General features: G+C 41.1%; 1 long non-coding RNA gene and 1 other non-coding gene across 15 annotated transcripts in view; both read left to right on the forward strand.

Annotated features, from left to right (window-relative positions):
• The first annotated feature begins 3,324 nt into the window (after positions 1-3,324).
• On the forward strand, positions 3,325-3,396 carry Trnaa-ugc (transfer RNA alanine (anticodon UGC)). Its single transcript has one exon. It is a non-coding gene; the product is annotated as a tRNA-Ala (tRNA).
• Positions 3,397-3,808: 412 nt separating this feature from the next.
• The window catches only part of LOC126489714 (uncharacterized), a 70,546-nt gene continuing 64,555 nt past the window's right edge, over positions 3,809-9,799 (forward strand). For 9 of the 14 annotated variants that reach the window (XR_007588992.1, XR_007588995.1, XR_007588994.1 and 6 more), the window contains exons 1-4: positions 3,813-3,904; positions 7,820-7,859; positions 8,230-8,431; positions 8,584-9,762. This is a non-coding gene — a long non-coding RNA (uncharacterized lncRNA). Of the gene's footprint in view, positions 3,905-7,080; positions 7,171-7,819; positions 7,860-8,229; positions 8,432-8,583; positions 9,763-9,799 lie in introns of all 14 variants that reach the window. The other 5 variants (XR_007588991.1, XR_007588988.1, XR_007588997.1 and 2 more) reach the window with 5 other exon arrangements.

Consider the following 9,799-nt stretch of genomic DNA (forward strand, 5'->3'; position numbering starts at 1 on the left):
AGCCTAGGCAGTTTGGATGCTCACCTTAATAGACCTGGATGGAGGTGGGTGGTCCTTGGACTTCCCACAGGACAGGGAACCCTGATTGCTCTTTGGGCTGACCAGGGAGGGGAACATGATTGGGGGAGGGGGAGGGAAATGGGAGGCGGCAGAGAGGAAGATACAGAAATCTTTAAGAAAGAAAGAAAGAAAGAAAGAAAGAAAGAAAGAAAGAAAGAAAGAAAGAAAGAAAGAAAATGTGGTACAAAATAATGACATCTTGAAATTTGTAGGAAAACGGATGGATCTAGAAAAAACATACTGAGGTCACCCAACTCAGAGAGAAAAATATAATATGTATTCACTTATAAGTGGCTTTTAGACATAAATCAAAGGACAATAAGTGAAAACTTGTACAGCCACTTTGGAAATCAGTATGGTTGTTTCTCAGAAAATGGGGAATCAGTTTACCTCAAGACCCAGCTATACAACTTTTGGGCGTTTTTTTTTGTTTGTTTGTTTTTGTTGTTGTTCGGTTTTCTAATGTTGCTTGACTGCTTAGTCAATGTTTTGGAGAAAAATCTTGTAGTTTTCTGCCATAGGTGGATGGCCCATCTTAGACATTCCTCTGAAAAGAGTTACCTTATATTCCAGAGTCCTACTGTATATCCCTAGCTATGTCTTCATGGTAGATCCTAAACTCACTGCTATAATACAAAAATTCCTGACAGGAGATAGTTTATTTCCAAAAGTGAGTTCTGCCAATTGTCTGAGTCCCCACCTAAGTCATCTTAGTTCTGCTTCTCAGTTGGTAGCCTTCTAAGGAAGGCCTTTTGCTTTGAGTGAATGAGAAGTGAGAAGGGAGGACCACAGCCCCAGAGGCCTTTCCTATGTGCAGGGACAGTTGTACAGCAAGGTTGTGTTAGAAGCATGGCATCACGATAGTTATCCTGATACATTTCTTATTTCCCCCTATGTTTCAAAGAAATATTTTTCTTTACAATATATTCTGATTAGAGTTTCCTCTCCCTTTAACCTCCCCAGTTTCTCCCCTCCTCCCATGCCATCCAGATCCACCTCATTTCTGATTCTTATTAGAAAACAATGGGCTCCTAAGAGATAAAAATAATAAAATTAATTAAAATAAGATAAAGTACAATTATCACATGGAAGTGTCCTGGTGGTAGGCTGACGTGTCCTTGGAGTGTATAACGAAAGTGCTTTATTTGGAATTTGAGGTAGATTGATTACCATCTGGAGTACAGGTCCCTCGAAATCAACTCACAGAAACTCAAGGAGACCAAAGCAGCAAGCATGAGGCAGGCATGGGTCTGCACCAGGTCCTCAATGTGTATATTATCTCTTTCAGTATTTTAGGATAACTTTTATTGGTATTTTTGTGGGGCTGTTGAGTGTGTGAACAAGTGGGTCTCTGATTCTAGGGTCTTCTTGTGGGCTCTTTTACTCCTGTTCATTTGCCTCATCCAATTTTTATTTGATAATTATGATTTAAAATCTTATTCTAATATATTTTGTTATGTTTTGCTGTTAACTCTTAGAAGCCTGTTATTATCTACTGAGAGATAGAAACAGAATGGATCCTGATAGAAGGGAAGGTGGAGCAGAACTGGGAGGAGTAGAGTGAAGGGAAATTATAATCAGGATAGATTACGGGGAAAATCTATTATCGATAAAAATGGAAGGAAGATTCCCGAATGAAGGACAACACAAAAGGGTCATGGCTCACAGAGATACACTGACTCATATTTTGTTACTTCTTGGTCATTTGATTATCAGTATTTATCCACCAACATCTCAAACCTAGACCACAATCAGCACTGAGATGTTACTGCTTCTTTCATTGCCCTCACTTACATTTTGTTTCCATCCCTCCATCCTTCTCTTTTTTCTTTAGTCTTCATTTAATTTAGGTAGCTCTCAGTCTCCCACACTAGCTCACATATTTGCCATTCCTCTTTGTCTTTATCTAGAAGTTATATATTAAAGCCCTGTTTTGATATCATTCTTTGTAGTATTCCAATAATTGTTGAGGTTAAGCAATGTCTTAAGTGTGGACTCAGTCTTCTATAGTCTGGCATCGTCTCAGGTACTATATATTAATTTTTTCCAGTTGAAGAGTGGAAGGAGTGAGAATATGAGCAAAGAGTTCAAGACCAGGATGCGGACACCCACTGAAACAGTTTACTTGAGCTGATGTGAGCTCACCAACTCTGGCCAGACAGGGAAGAAACCAGCATAGGCCCAAGCTGGACCCTCTGAATGTGGTTAACATTTTATGGCTGGGGCAGACTGCAGGGCCACTGGCAGTGACAAGAGGATTTATCCCTGCTGCTTCTGCTGCTGCTGCTGACTTTTTGGAAACCATTATCTTTGCATGGAAACCTTGCTCAGCATGGATATATTGGGGGAGGGGCTTGGTCCTTCCTCTGGGCAATGTGCCTTACCCTCTCTGAGGACTGGATGAAGGTGGGGTAGGGGGGTAAGTGGAGGGAATGGGCAGAGGAGAGGGAATAGAAACTTGGATTGGTATGTAAATGAAAAAAGATAGATTGTTTTCTTTTTAAAAATACTCCCTTTTCTCACTCATATGAACATCCATACAATATTTATTCAATGATTTTGTATATTGAGACATATACTAGAGCATGTGTGAAAAGGAGGACATATTTCAGAAAACCTCTCATTTTTGAAACTTACAAAGCGAGCGGTGAGATTCATAAACAAGCAGAAAGTGACAGCACCTTAGGGTTTTATAAACCAATAGCTACCGCACATTTAGTTATTGCCATAAATGGAGTGATGGACAGTATTGGCAACGTTAAGAAACAAAATGACCAGCCTGACCAAGATTAGAAAAACTGCTTTTCAAGCCCTGAAACTAAGGCGTGTTTTAAAAGAGAAAGGAGGTATGCTAGAGAGGGTTTCATACTCTCAGATATGAGTGCATATCACTAATCAGCAACATATAATTATTAATTCCGCATGATACTGGCATGTTGAACCACCTGCAAGGTAAAGTTGAAGTAAAATTGATGGGACTGAGTAATTCAAATATCATTCATTGTTAGCTTACCTTGCTTCAAAGAGCATAAGGTTTGTTGTTATTGTTGTTGTTGTTATTATTTTTATTGTTATTATTTTTCCTTTGATTGAAAATAGATTGTTTTCTCATGCAACAAATGTCCCAAGTATCCTATCAAAGCACTAAACTCAACCTGGAATCCAATATGCTCATAGGACCTGTTGCAGACCCTTGCAGAGACTCTGAATGTTGGCTCGGTTCTCTGAATTCACATGGGCTTTGATGAAGCTATTGACAGGTGTGGGGATGTAGCTCAGTGGTAGAGCGCATGTCTTGCATATATGAGGCCCCGGGTTCAATTCCCGGCATCTCCAACACAATAATTTTGAGCTTTGACGTTTCTTTTTCAGGATGTTTCTGTGCAAGGTGTCCCAGACTTTAAATTCCCTTGATGAAATTATATATGCATAGCTAATTATTGGATGAAACTGTTCGTTTATCACCGTGACAGCAATGTTCATCTTTGTGACGACATTTCCACAGACACCGCCATGGTCTGGTGAATAGAACGTGGGCATGCTTCCAGGGATATGTTGTGTTCACAGAGCGAACAAAACAGGAAAGCTCTGCATTCGTAGTGGGGACAGTTTCTCTTATGGGTATGCTTTCTTGGGTGAAAACAAGGGTGAAGAGTTCCTGCTCTGAGAGAAAGGGAGGGCTGGGCGGAGCCATTCCTGGTTGCTACCAGGGAGGCAGCATTGCGGTTGTCATAGAAACCGGGGCCATTATGGTGACAGCTTTCAAATGGCGACCGCCAATGTCCTGGAAAGGAGCATTCAGTTCCTGGTGTTTGGACTGAGTTGAGCTTATGGATTCCCGGAGGTGAGCACCAGATTCTTCTTGAAAGTTGGGAGGAAGATGCAGGGATTCCAGACGAAAGTAGGCCCACTCCTACCTCGGGGTTTGCAGCCTGTGTATCTCCGGAAGGAGACAGACTTGGGACCATTCTGCCTCCTCCTGTGCTGTTCTGTACCGGGGTGTGCTGGAGCCATTGTCCAGGAGGGGAGTTGTGGGAGAGTGAGCAGGAGGGAGATGAGGCCAAATGAGCACTCTGTGATCCCGACTTCCCACTCTGTGCAAGAGATTGCTCGCCCATAGGATCTGTGAGATTTCAGAGGGAAGGGAGACAGCAAGGCTGTCTTCTTTCCAAGTTGCAGTCAGTCAGATCTCTGGGCAAACAGAAAAGAAAGCAAATGTTTTCTCTTTTAACAGTTTTAATATTATTCGAATGAGTTAATATTCAGCTATTTATTCCCAGCTTAAATTACTACTGGATGACCAGCAAGCACCTTCCTCTCCACTAGCCCCCTTCCCGCCCCTCCCCGGCCCTGTCTGTACATGTCCCTCTCTGTGAAAAGGCCATGAGATTGCTTGCCCATAGGACCAGTGAGGTTTAAGAGGGAAAGTCTAAATACTAGTCCATAATTTCCCTTCCTGTCTCAGATGATACTAAAATATGCACTTGGTTAGAGGATTTTCTTTTTAGTAATCTGCGGTTTTGTTTGGATTTGAGACAGCATTTCACTGTGTCCTACCCTGGCTCAGAACTCTCAGTGATTCTCCTGCCTTGGCTGCCTCGTGAAGGGGTGGCAGGTGTGGGACACTTTGTGCTTGGCACCAGTCTGGCATTTAAATTTCCATTTTCGTGGGGCCCACCCTGCCAGGTGGCCCTGATCTCTCCTCAGAATCCCTGCAACGCTGCCTATGGCCTTAATATCTCTAATGAATCTCTATAAAGGGGGCGATCCTATCAATGCCCCCTTGAAAAGCACACCCGAAATCTTTCACGGGTCTCAATTACTACTTTCTGACTGACATTCGATGTTTTCCGTATATGTCATAGAAATGTTTTATCAGATATATGTATTTCTAACTTTTCTCCTAGCCTCAGACTTATCATGTCAATTCTCATCCATGTCTTTGGAAGAGCAGGAGATTTTAAATTGTAAGATCCCACCTTCTCTACTTCTTCAATTACGGTTTTAATTCGGTGTCTTGTCTGCGAAATCTTTGCCTGGTACCCAGTGACAGGGATTTTCTTCTTGTGTTCTGTTTGACATTGATAGGCTGATTTTTATATTTTTACATCTGTAATCTATTTTTGAAAGGTCTTCACATATGATACGATGTAGCTCCTGGTTTATATTTGTGGGTTTGGATATACACTTGCCTCAGCATTGCTTCCTGAAAGGACATCTTTATGCATTAAATTTCCTTGTTTATTTGTGAAACATCAGTTCTCCAATAATCCAGCCATGGTATATATGCCAGTAATCCCAGTGCCTGGGAGGCTGCAGCAGGAGTATGGTCAGTTCTACACAGCACACCCTACACGCACTACACACAAGCTTGATGCCAGCATCGGGTACAGGAAAAATGTTGACTCGATATAGGCAGTGGTCTGTAAATGTGTAGATGTGAGCGTGGACTGTTGCTTTTGGAGTTTTTCTTGCCAACTTTGATTCAGTAGCATGCTGGTCCAATTACTGTAGGTTCAAACAGGTCTCCTATCAGGCAATGCTGTTCTCTTAACATTTGTCTGTTTATAAGGTTTTCCCACAAGCTATGTATTTAATCTACAATGTTTAGAGTTATCCACTCAATTTTTAAAAAGAATAAGTGTAATTTTATTGTTACTGCATTGAATCGTAAGCTCAGTTTTGAATCAACATACATCTTACTAATAATGAATTGTTTGAGCCGTGAACATAGTTGTCCTTCATTAAGACAGGTTGTCTCCAATTCAGCAATGTTTGGAAATCTTTTAGCCTATCAGCACTATGGATCTATCGGTCGGGATTATGCACAAATATTTGTACATTTTGATTCATCTATAACTGGTATTACTTTTTATTTATTTTTTTTTTCATTTAAGAACTGCTTGGCCCATTTCTATTTAGCCTTTTCTAGGCTAATTCTCGCACCTGGACTAGCCCATTTCTAATAATCTGTGTAAGCACCCCAAGGTGTGCTTACCGGGAAGATTCTAACCTACATCCATCCTGGGTCGGAGCTGCCTGGGAGAGTGGAGCCTGGCATCTCTGCTCCAGATAGTAGAGCTGTTGAGTCTACCCGGGAGAGCTGAGCATGGCGTCTCTGCTCCAGAGAGCAGAGCTCTCGGGTCTCTCCGGAAGCAGAGTAGAGTCTGACCTCACTTCCTCTTCCTCCCAGAATTCTATTCTGTTTACTCCTCCCACCTATTCTTTAACCTATCAGGGCCAGCCAAGCAGTTTCTTTATTGCTTGATGACCTTCCTCCATCATTTCCCCTTTTTCTGTTTAAACAAAAAAAAAAAAAGAAGGCTTTAGCTTTAACGGAGCAGAATTACATATAACAAAACAGTTATCAAGTAAAAATTACAATAATCTATATCATAACTAAGGAAAACTATAACTATAACTAACTATTCTTTAACTCTATCAAAGAGTCCAGAAAGATACAATATTACCTAAGCAAATAAGAAATAAGCAACTTTCAAACTCTAGAAATGACAGAGACATCTCGCTGCCTGGACAGTCACCCAAAGTGACTGTACCGTTGGGGCATCCATCTTCGGCCTACAGGCCCATAGTTTCCAGCAGACATTTCCACAATGCAGGAAATTTCAAAGGCAATCACTATCTGCTTGTCCTGAATAATGTCTTGCAGATTCTTTCATGAATCAGGAACCCCAAAAGATCATCTCACCTTTAGGCAAATTCAGCAGTCCTCTCTGCGGGTTCTCTGTATCCAGTTTATGCAATAGTCCAGACAAGAGCAGTTTCTTGCCCAAATGGCTATCAAACTCCATAAGGTGCCTGGTATTATTTTTTATACACAATTCATACGTATTGTTTTTTCTGTGAACAAATTATTAAATCTTCTGTAAACTGTCATGAACCAAGTGTCAATGAAACTTACAAAGGATATTTTTTGTTGAAAGCATGGATTATCCCATGATGAAAACTTTATTTGATGTGTAATGCAGCTTGTCCCTATTTTCTTGTCGGCACTTACAGGTTATTATTGACAGTCTGAAACAAATGAGAGAAATGTCCCAGAGACAAGTCCATGACCATCGTCACAGGAATCTCATTCAAACCACATAAGTTAGTAGCTCTCACCATCCCATTTGTGGTCAGATATGAATCTGTTGTAATGTGGTTGTACCCCTAGAGCTCTAAGTAAACACCAGGGAGCTAGGAGAGTGAGAATGAAAGGTGTCCTGTGTGTGTGTGTGTGTCTGTGTGTGTGTGTGTGTGTGTGTGTGTGTGTGTGTGTGTGTACAGAAATTCCTTGGCAGAGGCTGGTCTGCAAAGACTGATTGACTGACTCTTAGACCTGCAGTGATATATAGATGGTGGAAGTCACAGTCCCAGGGCCTAATTACAATTTCCTTTGTGTTCTCTTGAGCCCATGAGTAGCCACTCCTTGGGCTTCCTGTGTTGGACTTACCTAACACCTTGTCACTAACAGATGACATTGGACCTGATATTTAAAATATCAGAATATGTCTCCTTAACAAAGCTTTAATTTTCTACCAGTTAAAGGACTGTGTGTCATCACATAGCAGCTAGTGCCTGTACCTGAGGTTTCTCTGCTTTACCATAATAGTCTACTTAATATTATCACCAGTGAACTTAAGGAGAGTCTATAGTTTCTTCATTCTGTTATTATAAAAACTTCATGAAACTGTTTCCACACTGTAACATGCAATTTGTACTAACATAAACCTGTCTCTCTCATGTTTACTCACAGATATTTGACTCCAGAATGAACTCTCTCTTCTGCCTTTAAGGTGAGAGCTGTGTGTTTACATTGACAATTGTTAGTGTGTGTTGTGTATATACTCATGCTTGTGCAAGTATGTCCCTGGATATATATTTGTGAAAGTTAGTTAATCACTTACTGCTGTGATAGGATATGTGTTATAATTCTCCTGGTCCTCTTCAATGATGACCTGGTGTTTAGTCTACTGCTAACTTATCTGCATAGTTCTTTACTCATGTGCTGACTTATATCAGTATGGTTTCTCCAGCCAAGTTGTTACAGCTCTGCTTAGATCCTCAGATGAGTAACAAGTCTGCTCTGCTAGGAGAAGCTTTTCCAGTTCTGCTCCCCTCTCCTCAGCTCGTCTCCAGTTAAAGTCATTGCTTCTCTGTTCTTAGACAAAGAAGGTCTCACCAAGCCTCATTCAAGAGATTCACTGAGAGGAAAGAATCCAGGAGGTGGCTGCCCCTGCAAAGAGGGAAAGTCAGCTTCCACTGAACAAATACAGGGTGGTTTCATGCTCAGTGATCAGCTGGTTTTCCTGCTCAGGAATTTGTTGCTTTTATGCTGAGATATTGGTTAGTTTGTTTTGCCGAATTGGTAAGTGGAAGAGTGTCTTTCTGTGGCTTCGGTTTCAGGGGCAAAGTGTGTTTATTTCACTGGCCTTTTTTAAACGTTGGGCTCTGGTTCCAGGGCCAGTGAACTGATTCTAGTCTCAGGGTCAGTGTATGTTTCTTTTGCTCTGGTTTCAGGATCAGGGTGTGCTGCTTTGGATAGAAACGGGTGTTGCTTCCCCTATAAAGAGATATGCAGTCCATTGTGGGCCAACAAGTGAGTGTTGAGAACCCAGCCCAGGTCTTCTGTAAGAGCAGCAAGTCCTCTTAACCCTGGGCCATCTCTGAAGTCCAAGTCAGCAAATCTTAAATGTAATTAGTATTTTTCTACTTTGCCCCATAATGACAATAGGCATCTTCTTATACTCAGGTAGGTCCAAGTTTCATTATTATTTACCAATCCATAAAGTTTCATTTCTATATTCCTTAGGTTCTCAATCCCAACCACTGCCCTACCCTGTCTGCAGGAAAATAACAATCTGCCATTATAGACAAATTTGTATATGCTGGAATGTATCAGAATAGAACCAGAGTTTAGAGACATCTGGCCTTCATTCATCTTGCATATATGTTTAAATTTATCTCTTTTGTTGCCCATGATAATTGTTCATTCTTAATATTAAAAGGTGTAGCAATGTATAGCTACATGACAAGTTTCATACTTTAGTTTGATTTCATGTATATAAATGTTTGCCTACATATAGGTATGAAGAGCACATGCATGCCTGGTGCCCATGGAAGCCAAGAGAAAACATCGGATCCCTTGGCACTGGAGTTACAGTTGAAAACTGCCGTACTGGTTTTGGGATATGAGTCTTTGCCTGTTGCCTGTTGCTGAAGTTGTTTTCAATTTCAGTGTCTTGTATATAAAGCTGGTGTGAACTGAAATAAATGAGTCTTTAAAAGAAAATATGTTCTCTTTCTCCAGGTAATATATTTGGGGTTGTGATGGCCAGATGACAATTAACATATGAAGAAACTGAGAAATACTTTTCCAAGTGTCTGTCCGTTTTCCATGGCCACCAGCAGGGGGTATGGGAGAGTCATCCTCCACAACCTGCCAGGTCTTCGTATGACAAGTCTTTATTTCTGAGTATTTTATGGGGGTGTTGAGAGTCCCCTCAGAGTCACCTGTCTCTCTTCCCTAAGCATGTTGTGGCTGTTATGTTTCTCTTACTGGAGCATCTACTCACCCTTCTGGCCAAGTTTGATTTCGTGAATTGTCTAATTTCTTAGTGGCTATTTTTGGAGCTTTCTGTATTCTGGAAACAAGAAGACTGTCATCTGATATACAAGTTCCCACATTCATTTTCCCAGGTAAGAAAAATATGTTTCCCTCATATATTTGGAAGAG

The sequence above is a fragment of the Alexandromys fortis genome, unplaced genomic scaffold, assembly GCF_014885135.2.
Source record: "Alexandromys fortis isolate MF-2015 unplaced genomic scaffold, M_Fortis_MF-2015_v1.1 scaffold_205, whole genome shotgun sequence".
NCBI lineage: Eukaryota > Metazoa > Chordata > Mammalia > Rodentia > Cricetidae > Alexandromys > Alexandromys fortis.